Here is a 12,732-nt window from a genome sequence, read left to right as displayed (position 1 = left end):
CTTTTGTGAAGACTTGAATTCTCCTGTGTATGTTCTACTATTCTTCTAAAATTCATAGGATGAGAATTTAAATCTGCTGTAGTCTGACAGCTGAAATGCAGACATAAGAGCCTGTGTTTTCTCTCACAAGATGGGTATTGTCAATGGTGGTATTACATTTCAACTTTCCACAGGTCACCCTTTCTCTGAGTTAAATTTTAAGACTGATTGTTAGAGTATTTACATTATTGAACTTTCCCTGAAGTAAAATAATTGGAGTATTTCATCTCCTTATAACATTACAATATAGGAGATTCTTAAAGGAAATAATTGTTGCCAACTGTTCTTCAGACATTTTTCCCAGAGTGATCTGTTCTACATTTGACATTGCAATTCTGAAACAATTAGGAAATAGTTATGGCATAAAAATATTGCAAACTGTTTCTGTCCGGTATGCTCCTGGTTTTGTTTGTTTCTTTCTTTCTTTCTTTCTTTCTTTCTTTCTTTCTTTCTTTCTTTCTTTCTTTCTTTCTTTCTTCTTCTACCGTTCTCTCACCCTTTGCATTTTTGTAGCTCATCACACATAATTTGTAATGATAATCGCTAAACTTATTAGTTTCTACTAAACTTAGGGAAGATTGTTGTTAACTCATTGCCATAATGAAAAAAAAAAATGCTATTTAATCCTGTTTTTCCATTCTTTTATTCAGTTCTTTCCTTTACTACTGGTGCCTTACCTCCTCATCTGTTTTAAAAGATTTCTTAATGAATCTCATCAAAAACATGTTGGAAATCTGAGTGAATGACTTGTCTTTATTTACTAATTAAGAAAAAATAATCTTATGCTACATGAAATGAAGTTCGTAAAAGGCTGAATACCTTTGGTCAACTGAAGTCTAACTTAAAGACTTCAGTTGACCGATGAAGAAATGAAGTCATTTCAAGAAAATAGACAAAAGTCAGCAGCCACTGGGCCTTGTAATTGCTATATGCTGATAGAGGAAAGGTTATTTAGGTTCACCCATATGTTTCCAAGGGCTATCTGATTCTGTACATGAAGATTATTCCATTATGAGAAAAAAAGGCAAAAATCTGAAAACTCAGATAGTTGCTTTCTTGTTTGTTTGCAAAGGAAAAGATCGTGATTTAGTCAGGGTGTTTAACATTTGCTTTATCTGCAAAGACTTACATGCAGCTCATTTCTGTCATTGTGTGCAATGAGGTCAGAAGGGTTGTTTGCAAACTGGGTAGGGCAATCAGAACCAAGGCTGATGAAGGTGGTTCTCATTCTCTCAAGACAGATATCCTGGGAAATCTCAGAGTGCTTCTAAAAAAGTGTATTTTCAGAGTGTATGCAATATATACTTAAAAAACTGAGATATTCATAAGGTGCTGTCTGTCACTTTCCATTTAGAAGAGCAGCTTGAGTGTTGTATGAAGTGCTTTTCTCTTGTAATGCAGTGGTTAGAGCACTGACCCAGGGGGAAGACATTCACCTTTCACTTTCTCCTTTGTTCATTGTGTCGAATTCCCACTTCCCTCAGCTCCAATCAATACCCAGTGGTGGTGCCTGAGGGAGGCTTAACCCTCTGTTCCTCATCAAGCTGCTTCCTGGCAGAGCCAGAAAAAAACTAAAGATCAGTGGACTTTAAATATACTGAAGAAACATGACTATGTTCACTGACAGCTGGTACAACAACAGAATGAACCTATTTCCAAATATTTTTTGGGAAAAAAAAAAAAAAATATATATATATATATATATTATTATTATTACTATTAAAAAAAAAAAAAAAAAAAAAAAAAAAAAACAGTTACAATAAGACAGCAAGACAGCTGGCTCAATAGCTCATGAGTGTAGAACTCTGAAAAACACAGAATTATCTTTCAATACTATCCATATATACCACCCCTTGGTAGTGTAAGCCCAGGCTTGCCTAAAATCACTTCATCCAATAATCAGAGTGAGATCCTTATAAGATACTAATCCAAATCTTGATGTCAGCTATGATTCATGGCCTTTGATACAGCAGGTAAATGAACAGAAAGTGAGATTTATTTAATGCTATATAACAAGCCTTGGGGTTAGGAGTCCAAGCTCTTTGACACAGTCAGCCTTAGTCATTAGAAGGAAACTATTTCAGTAATGAATTATTACAACTCTGGGAGTACTTTGGTCATGGTTCATCACCGTGGTTCACTGTAGACCTTAATAGTGCCTTACAATGCCAATATGTGTTTTATTTAAAGTTTCTATCAGTTTAGCTGCTCAGAAAGGATGAAATTCACCCCTATGCAGCAGACCAGAACATGGTCTATTTATCATGCAAGTCCCACATGAATCCTTAAAATGTGTTTTAACTTAATGAAGGTGACATATAAACCTTCTCTGAAGTCTTTTGCACTCAGCTGGACTTTACCTGTGAATAAGAAAACACCAATTCATAAATAAGTTATTTTATGGAAAAGTTCAATCTTGGTTAGAATAGTTAAATGACATGAATATTTCCTCCAGCCTTACCTACAATATCTAGATCTTGTATGTCAGTATAGTTTTGAATAAACAAATATGGAAAATAATGGCAGACAAGGAATAGTAAAGAAGGAGGTGTTTTGTTTGTTTTTGTTTTTTTTTTTAGATTAATTAGCTTGTTTTAATAACTTAAAGCCAAAGAATTCAACATCAGGCATACACCTTCAGCACTGTGGCCAGAAAATCAAAGTAATTGCTATAAAATTCTTAAATGTTAACTTTTTTTTTTTTTTCTTTCTCTGTTTCATTCCCTTTCATTTATTTGTTCTTTTGTTATTTACTTGCCAGAGCTACACATACAAGTGTGGTTTCAGTGAGTAATTTGTGTAAAAATAAATGTTCAGTGACCTCTGCTCAAAAATATTTTCCTAGATAAAAAAGATTTTTTTTTTACCTTGTGCATTATTTTTTAAAATTTTAAATATGCTTTGAATGTTAAGATGTTATTTTTTAAAAACAAAGTCATGTAACTGGCTTGTATAAGAAACAGTGTGGCCAGCAGGGCTAGGGAAGTGGTTATCCTCCAGTACTCAGCTCTGGTGAGACTGCACCTCGAGTATTGTGTTCAGTTTCAGGCCCCTCGCTACAAGAAGGATATCAAGGTGCTCAAGTGAGTGAGGGGTTTGGAGAACAAGTCTTACGAGGAGCAGCTGAGGGAGCTGGGATTGTTCAGCCTGGAGAAGAGGAGGTTCAGGGCCAACCTTATAACACTCTACAATATTGCTATCGTACTCAAATATTACTATCGTACCTTAAAGGAGGCTGTAGCGAGGTGGGGATTGGTCTGTTCTCCCACGTGCCTGGTGACAGGATGAGGGGGAATGGGCAAAACTTGTGCCAGGGGTGTTTTAGGTTGGATATTAGGAAGAACTTCTTTACTGAAAGGGTTGTTAGGCATTGGAATGGGCTGCCCCCCTGGGCAGTGGTTAAGTCACCATCCCTGGAGGTCTTTAAAAGACGTTTAGATGTAGAGCTTAGTGATACAGTTTAGTAGAAGACTTATTAGTGTTAGATCAGAGGTTGGACTAGGTGATCTTGGAGGTCTCTTCCAACCTAGATGATTCTGTGAACTTCATTCTATTTTATTTTATTGTATCTTATTTTATTTTATTTTAATATAATATAATATCAAATTGCACTCTAAACTGAAACTTCTCCCTTAGAAAATTAATTTTTCATTTTCTATCACTTTTTGTGGGTTCACTTATCCCAGTCAGCTTAACAATCCCCTAAATAACTCTTAAGTCCTAGAAATGTATCTGTTGAGTTTGGGCTCACAGTATTAAAAAAAAAAAAAAAAAAAAAAAAAAAAAAAAAAAAAACATTAAAAACAAACAAACAAGAACAGGTGTTTTGGAAAAGATATATTAAACTGAAGCAATCACAGGCTCTTTCCTACACAAGTTTTATATTAATTTTAAATAAGTGACATTTCTCCATACATGTCCACCAAGAAGTACTGTGCTAAATACAATGTGGTGCCAAGTCTGATGGGAGGCTATAAATTAGTGGTGTACCCCAGGGATCAATACTGGGTCCAGTCCTGTTTACATCCTCATTAATGATCCGAATAATGGGGTAGAGTACACCCTCATTAGGTTTCCAGATGAAACAAAGATGTGAGGAGTGGATCATAGAATCATAGTTGTTATGCCAGAAGGTTGTGCTGCTATCCAGAGAGATCTGGACAGGCTGAAGAAATGGGCTGACAGGAACCTTATGGAGTTCAATAAGGAGAAGCACAAAGACATGCACTCATCTGTCCCAGTGCACCAGAACATGCTGGTGGCCATGCAGCTGGAAAACAGCTTTGCAGAAAAGGACTTGGTGGTCTTGGTGGACTTCAAGTTGAACATGAGCCAGAAATGTGACCTCACTTCTAAGAAAGCTAAAGTGTTCTTGGCTGCATTAAGTAAATTACTGCTAGCAGGTCAAAAGAGATAATGCTTCCCATGTATGCAGAACTGGTGAGGCTGCACCTGGAGTGCTGTGTCCAGTTCTGGGCTCGTTGATATAAGAGAGACACAGACATGCTAGAGAAAGTCCAATGCAGGGCCACAAAGATGACCAGGGGATTGGAGCACCTCTCCAAGGAGGAAAGACTGATAGAGCTGGGGTCATTCAGCTTGAAGAAGAAAAGACTCAGGGGGGATCTCAACTCATCTACAAATACCTGAACAGAGTGTGCAAAGAGGATGGAGCCAGGCTCTTTTCAGTGGTGCCCAGTGACAGGACAAGAGGCAATGGACACAAACAGGAACACAAGAGGTTCCATCTGAACATCACAAAGAACTTCTTTACTGTGCAGGTAACAGAGTAATGGAGTAACAGAGTAAAGGTAGTGCAGAGAAGTTGTGGAATCCTGGAATCCCCTTTCTCTGAGATATTCAAAAGCTGTCTGGGCAAGATGTTCTGGGTAGCCCTACTTGAGATGGGATGTTAAAGTATATGACCTCCAGAAGTCCATTTCAACCTCAAAAAAAAAAAAAGTAAAAAAAAAAAAAAAAAAAAAAGTAAAAACTGTACTTCCAGAAATTAACGGTTAACAGAAAAAAAAAAAAAAAAATGGAATCACAAGGTGAGCTCTTCAGTTTTCAGCTCTTATATCAGATTCCTGTTCGTGTAAGGTAGCAATCACTTCCTATCACAAGCTCTTAGTTGCTTAGGTGCTTTTGAAACTATAGTCATAAAACAAAGTTCAATCTTTACAATCATATGTTCTAAGACTAACAGGCCAAACCCATTACTACTGCTTTACTATGCCACAGGAAATAAGCATACTGAGGCAATATGCTTCTGACAATGTTCATAAAAGACTGCTTTACAAATATTGCTATCATTTTTTGTCTCTCTCTCCCCTGTGTTTCAGTCTCCCTACCCTATGATCTGGGATTCCTCTCTATTTTATTTTTTACTCCCTTTTTCAACGCAATCTTTTGTTTTCCTCACACATTAATCATTCCTCTCCACTATAGTGCTCTCACCCTTATTAAGTTTCATACCATATCTTGACCATCTTTCAAACACCTAAGCACTTCCAGCCTCTTGCATTTGTGCTTATTCCAGCTTCTAATAGGACTGGCACAGTTTCTATGAAGAATCATCTCAGCTATGATGCTGCAACATCCTAAACAGACACAGAGGGATTCACAGAATCACAGAATCATCTAGGTTGGAAGAGACCTCCAAGATCACCTAGTCCAACCTCTGATCTAACACTAATAAGTCTTCTGCTAAACTGTATCACTAAGCTCTACATCTAAACGTCTTTTAAAGACCTCCAGGGATGGTGACTTAACCACTGCCCAGGGGGGCAGCCCATTCCAATGCCTAACAACCCTTTCAGTAAAGAAGTTCTTCCTAATATCCAACCTAATCCTGTTACACTTTAGAGTTCCATCTAGCTCAAAGGATTACAAGACCTGCATCCTGTTTGTTGTGCAGAAATTTGAATGAAAATCAGGATTTGAAGTTAAATAAGGGCTCAATTTATTATTCCACAATAATAATAATAATAGTAATAAAACTAGTAATAATAAATAATCTGTTGCATTCAGAAATTTGAGCCTTGCAAAAGGCAAAGATCTCCCAGAAATGCAATGAGGTATTTTCTTGTTCAGGTTTTAAGAGCAGTTATAATTTCATCATATACCTCTTGAGTCTCCAGTACAACGTGATGTGTGAGAAAAAGAGCAATTAGTTCTGAAATGTACCATCTATCGTCTTAAATATCTCAATAAAAACTTCACATATTCACCTTAATTTCAAGACAATTACCTGTGGAATACCCCCAGATCTTGTTGCACAGCATTTGTCATCTCTCTGAAACATGGCCTATTTATTTCAGCTGTTCCCTGAAGCTGAAATACTACAGTATTTGATTCCTTTACCTAATATTCCTACATTTTAGAGATTTGAATGTTTAAATGAACAATGTTTTAGTTCAAGACACTCTCACACAAACTTATTGGTAAGACCACAGTCACACACAGCTGACTGTCACTCAGGTGTTTATGAAGGCAGAAATGAAAATCCCATTCCACCTGACTGTTAATCAATCCTTGTCACTCCACCAAGTTCTTTTATCTGGTAAGTCCCCCTGTGGATAAAAGAATGAAAACAAACAAACAAACAAACAAAAACAATCCCATAAATGGAGGCCCTGCAGCCCAGATCAGCAGACTGAAGGAAACAGCACTGAACTGATCTTGGCAGCCACAGGATTTCAGGCCAGAACAAGTCACTCAAACAAGCACCACAGAAGTGGTTGGTCTATTTCTCCAGCACACCAGCAGCCCTATGCTATAGGCACTGGTCCTTGGACCCTTTCTCCAACATGTCCTTTTGTTCATTCAAACTACTCTCATCATCCAGATTTATGTCTTTTCTTGCCCTTCTCACCTCTCACTGGAGCCAATCCTCATTATAAACACTGTCACACTGAAACAAACCCAGTATCTCATGCCATCTGGCTATGATCCATCAGTGCAGACCTGGTCTGTAAGAGCTAGCCAGGAAGGTAGCTAATCCATCACAGGTGGCCTGGGCATTATTCCCATTAAAGTCTCATCTGGTTTATGACAGATCTAAATTATATCCAGAAGGCTGTCCACAACATTGTGATCCTCAAGACTGAGACTGCACTCCAGTCCAGGCTCCCCATGATCATTCAAGCTACACATATTTGTTCAAGTCCTGTGCTAAATTGGGATCAAGTCAACTTTCTGTCTTCTTGACAGGGAAAGAGGGACGTAGCTTGGGTATTGGCCATAGCTTGAGATTCACAGATAGCTGTTGGGCAGATACAGCCAGCACAACATCCTGTCCTGTTATAGATGGTATCTAGATATAACAATGACTTTTTTTCCCTCTCCTCAGATGATATATAGGGTGAGCTTTTAAACACCAATGTGTCCCTACAGACAGATCCCAGACCTCTTCTACTCTGTTTTGAATGGTTTGTCACTGGTATTTCTGAAAACAATTAAAAGCCACAAAAGACTTTTGAAGTAAAATGAGTGTCTTGGCCAGATGTATGAGGTGATTCAACAAGCAGAAAAAAAACAGGGTCTACCAGGGTCTCTGGAGTATGCACCAGCACAGGAAAAAAGTACTGGAGAGACAGCTCAAGGGGCATTTCTAGACCTTGAGAAGTGTTAGGAGTTTTGCTGTCACTCCCAGAAGTCACTTTCTGGTGCTTATGTGGAAGCTGCCCTTGCTGCTCTCCAGTTTGCTGGCAGAACTGAGGAATGGAGGAGAATAAAGCTCTTCTAGAAACAGGGACAGAACGAGAATTAGATTGCATATTTCTGGCATGTGTAAACATAGATAATATTCATTGCACCAAATACAAACTTTTATATTTCTTCCGTGATTCTACCATGAAGATAAATGGAGGATTTTAGCACCTTTCCTTATGGGAAAGTTAACTTACTATGTTGTTTTATATATATATATATATATAAATATATATATATATTTATATATATATGTTGTTTTATAAATATATATATATATATTTAATGCCTGAACATTTTGGTCTACATTTTTGACTCCCAAATCATATTTTTTCAGTCTTAGCCAATGCTTTGATTCAATGAAGAAGGCTGTCAGAAGCAATCACAGACAGACTGATGGTAGAGTGTTTACCTTGGTAGAACGGTACTCCTCGCTTAACTTCATCTTAGTGTGTCTGAACCCACAAATGAAGTCCTCCATCCTAAACCCTGCATGTTTGTAATACTGAACTAAATTGACCTGGGAACCAATTTAGTTCAGTACTACATACTGAGTAATTCAATTTGCTTCCTAAACTCTTAAACAAACATCAGTCTTTACTAGCACTTTCTTCATATCTACCTGTTTTTCTCTTAGCCTCTGTCCACAGTGGCAAATGAAATGTCTACAGGTCTTGCAGGTTTTCTCTTGCAGGTTTTCTCTTGCAGGCAATGGGCACAAAGAGAACACAAGAGGTTCCATCTGAACATCACAAAGATCACTTATACTGTGTGGGTAACAGAGATATGGAACAGGTTGCCCAGAGAGGTTATGAAGAAAGTCTCCCTTCTTTGAGACATTCAAAAACTGTCTGGACACAGTCCTGGGCAAGATATTCTGGGTGGTCCTGCCTGAGATGGGATGTTAGACCATATGACCTCCAGCAGTCCCTTCCAACCTCAACCAGCCTGTGATGCTGTGATTATATTTTCCACTTCCTTCTTGCATGTCTTATTGTTGTAGAACTTACATTGTAATTTTCCTGAAGAAACAAATATATTTAATCAGTTAACTGTCAGCTTTTTATTTTATAAGGATTTTCTAGGATGTGTGGCCATTCATCCCCTGGGTAACATCTTTGCCAGAATATAATCAACTGCCCAGTGAAGACAATGCAAAGCGAGAGTTTGGTAAGTATGAAGTGAAGGAAAGAAGATAACATGACTACAGCATACTCATTCGTCAAAAGAATATATTTGAGCTTTGTAGGGAAAACTTGCTGGGCAAGCCTGGTATCAAAATATCTGTGGGCACATTCTGAGTTCATTAGCCCATAAACTGTGAAGGTTGGAAGGAAGGTAAGAAGTTTGTTTTAAGGTGTTCTATGGGAGAAAACATGGTATAAGCCCAGTCCTTCTGACATGAGTGCACAGTTTACATTGGTTTCCAGTGAGTAAAGAATAAGTATATTACAGCCTGCACTACCCTCATGGGAGCTGGGACTGTTGTCTGGAACAGCACTGAATTAGACAAAACTGGCCTGAAGTGTCCTGTTCACCAATTTTGATGGCACGGCTCCTGCTGGGCTAGCAAATGTTCTGCAACATGCAGCAGACTGTGACAATGCATATGACCTTTGGGACACTGCTGTGCAACTGTGCAAGTGAATATTTTAATATTTTTTTTCCTGAAGATCCCAGCTGGAGAGTGTGAGCCAGTGTTTTCCAGGTGGGATACGTGACACAGAACATGAAGGGGTTTCTGATATTTGCCATGAACTCTTGGTGTCCTGATACTGTGGGTGTTCCTGTCTGAAACGGAAGGGGATATCAACTTTGCTCAAGGCAGAGAAAGGGAAATCTGGTGACTTGTCTATGATCCACATGCCCAACAAAACATTAATATCCATTATAGTCCATCAAGTGCTGTGATTGAGTGATAACATTTAAATTCATATACTTATAAATCCCTTCATGCAGAAAATATATATTTATTAAAGTATATGTCATTTTGGTCATTGGATAGTTGAGGAAGATTGAGCTAGCAATATTGTTGGTTGTTACCACCATGAATACAGTTTGTGCCTAAACTCCAAATGGCTGAACTGAATTCAGCTAGAGAAGTCAAAGGCAACAAGGAGGGCTTCTGTAAGTACATCAGTGATGAAAGGAAGACTAGGTAAAATGCAGGCCTGATGCTGAATGAAACAGGGGACCTTGTTAAAAGGAAGAGTGAAAAGGTTGATGTACTGAATGCATTCTTTGTCTCAGTCTTTTCTGGCAAGACCATCATGCTTCAGGAATCCCAGGTCCCAGAGACCAAGGAGAAAGACTGGAGCAAGGAAGATGTGTCTTTGGTGGAAGAGTATCAGGTCAGGGAATACTTAAGCATAGTGGGCATACATAAGTCCATGGGTCTTAATGGGTTGTATCCACAAGTGCTGAGGAAGATGGTCTGGGTGGACAGACTGTGAGGTAGATTGAAAACTGGATGAATTGCTGACTCTAGAGGATGGTGATTAGTGTTGAAAAATCAGTTTGGAGGCTAATGTCTATCAGTGTACCCCAGGGTTCAATACTGGGTCCAGTCCTGTTTAACATCTTGAAAAATTATCTCAGCCATTCTGTGATTCCGTGATACAACAAGCAGAAGCCAGTGATGAACAGGACTCACCAGCATTACCTTATTAGCTTCAGCCAGTAAACCAGGTGGGCTGAAGATGCGAACTGATCAGCACATAAACTTAACACAGATGTAGCCTAACAGACACTGGAACAAGTGTGAGCCCATAGTTCCATTGTAGAGAAGCACCTCTGTGCTAGAAGGACACATTAAACTCAGTCATCCACCTTCAGTGACTTTATATCATATCAGTGCCCATCAGAACACATAGAATATAAACTTTGATGATAACTTTCTATTGAATCTACTTCATGAAGATTTTTTAAATAAAATTATTTTTATTATTATTGAAATTACATTTTATATTTTTATTATGTTATTGAATCTGAGCAACTCAGATCCAATAACATGAATATGGATCAAAATATTTTGGTCAAAATCTTTTCATGGATGCTGTTCACTTTATTTCCAATTCCTCCTATTTGTCATCACACACCAAGAACAGAAACTGAAAAAGGACACAAATTCTGTTGAAGATAGAAGGCTGCCACATCACCAAGTTAATAAACTTACTATCCTATCTCCTGCTAACATTTAAAAAATAAACTATTTTGTTTCATCTATGTTGTACAAGATGAATGATGAACTATGTTGTTGTTCATCTATGTTGTGAATTTATGACAAAAAGTTGATTTGATTTTGTCAAATGGTACTGATAGATAGAAGAGATAGTTTAGCATCAGTAATATATAATACTAGTATACCAGCACCATTTTTTTTTTAAAGGATGCAAGATAGGAATATGAAAAACAGATTACTTAAGGTAAAAGAAAATCAGAACCAAATTATTTGTATTACAAGGTAGGGTACAAGGTTTGCTTCTAGCTTTTTAAAACAAATGTCAAATCCCATATCTTTTAACATTATTAATTTCCTGTTAATGCTAGAAAATCACAGAAGCATCAAAAACCAAACAAATTTAGCCATCTCTTATTTACAGTATAGTAGAATAGTCTCCTTGGTATTCAACTCCTCACGCTATTTTATTGAGCTTTTTTTTTTTTTTTTTTTTTTTTTTTTTCCTGAAGGGTTATAACTTCAATGTACTTCAAAACTGACAATTCAGACTATCAGTTAAATTTATGTTCTCTCTCACCATTTCTGTAAGATTTTAGTGGCAATCTTGTGACTAATTATTATAATTTAATTATAATTAATTGTTTGCCTCTGTCTGCCTCTGGCTTTGTTAAGGAGATATTTCTGTATGAATGAAACAGCATACATTACCTTCTGTAGCATGCATTACAATATTTGTTACATAATTTGATTAAATTTATATGTTGATACCTGTGATTTGATTATTAGCAAGAGAGCCACAAGTTCCTTAAGAGATGAAATAAATGGTGCTAACAAAATAAATTAAATTATTTTATTATATTTTTTGATTCTTGCTTCCATCTTGGGTGCAGGGGAAAGCAGCATGACAATTTCTTTTTCAGTTGCACAATCAAGCTGACAGCTATAACTATAGTGAAAGTGCATCTTAGAAAGTTGTTTCTGAAAATAACAAGACCACTTATCAGCATTTTCAGCAAGAAGTGCCTTAAGTTCATCCAGGACTTTTAAGAGAAATTATTGGTTTCTACTTTTTCCAATCTTGTTTTCTTAAACATTTACTGTAAATATTTTATTCATTGAATGTCCACCACACAGATACCGTGGGAACTGGTCATCCCTAAAAGGGATGTGCCCCAGAATTGTTTGGTGCATATTAAAACCTTGATTTAACTATTCAGATTTTTCTTAAACCTGATGGTAAGTGACTAATCACAGAATTTCACTTTTCTGAACATTTGTAGCTTATTCTAACCAGAAAAATAAATAAATACATAAATAAAACAAAAAACTACCCTTACCCCTGTAGTCTTCCCCACAATAACACTCAACAAGCTAATATTCTATTTTTTTCATGTCTTTTTAACTTTACTGGCATTAGTAAGAGAAGTCCTTCTGTCAATGCCTCCAAAAATACTTTGGGTGAACTCACTGCCAGCTCAACACAGAAGTGGTTAGCATTTGGCACAAGAGAATACCTATTTTTTTGTTAGAGTTTTCCCAAAACTAGATCTGGAGCCAGACTGTAAGTCAGCAGGCAAGGGTTAATTTGTCTTCTTGCTTTGCTAATTCCGGGGAGCAAGAAAGAGAGTAACTGATTATTCCTAAATGGGACCATGTAAATAGGACCAATAATGTCTAATAATAACAACCAAAACAAAAACACCACACCAAACTAAACAAATCAAATGTACAGGTTATGTTTATTTTAGTTTCAAACCTTTGAATGCCATTTTCTGCGACTTAATTGTCAGTTATAGCAACAT

The sequence above is a fragment of the Aythya marila genome (genome assembly GCF_965140915.1).
Source record: "Aythya marila genome assembly, chromosome: 2".
Classification (NCBI taxonomy): Eukaryota; Metazoa; Chordata; class Aves; order Anseriformes; family Anatidae; genus Aythya; species Aythya marila.
The sequence above is the reverse complement of the archived record's forward strand: the minus strand, read 5'-3'. Positions refer to the sequence as shown.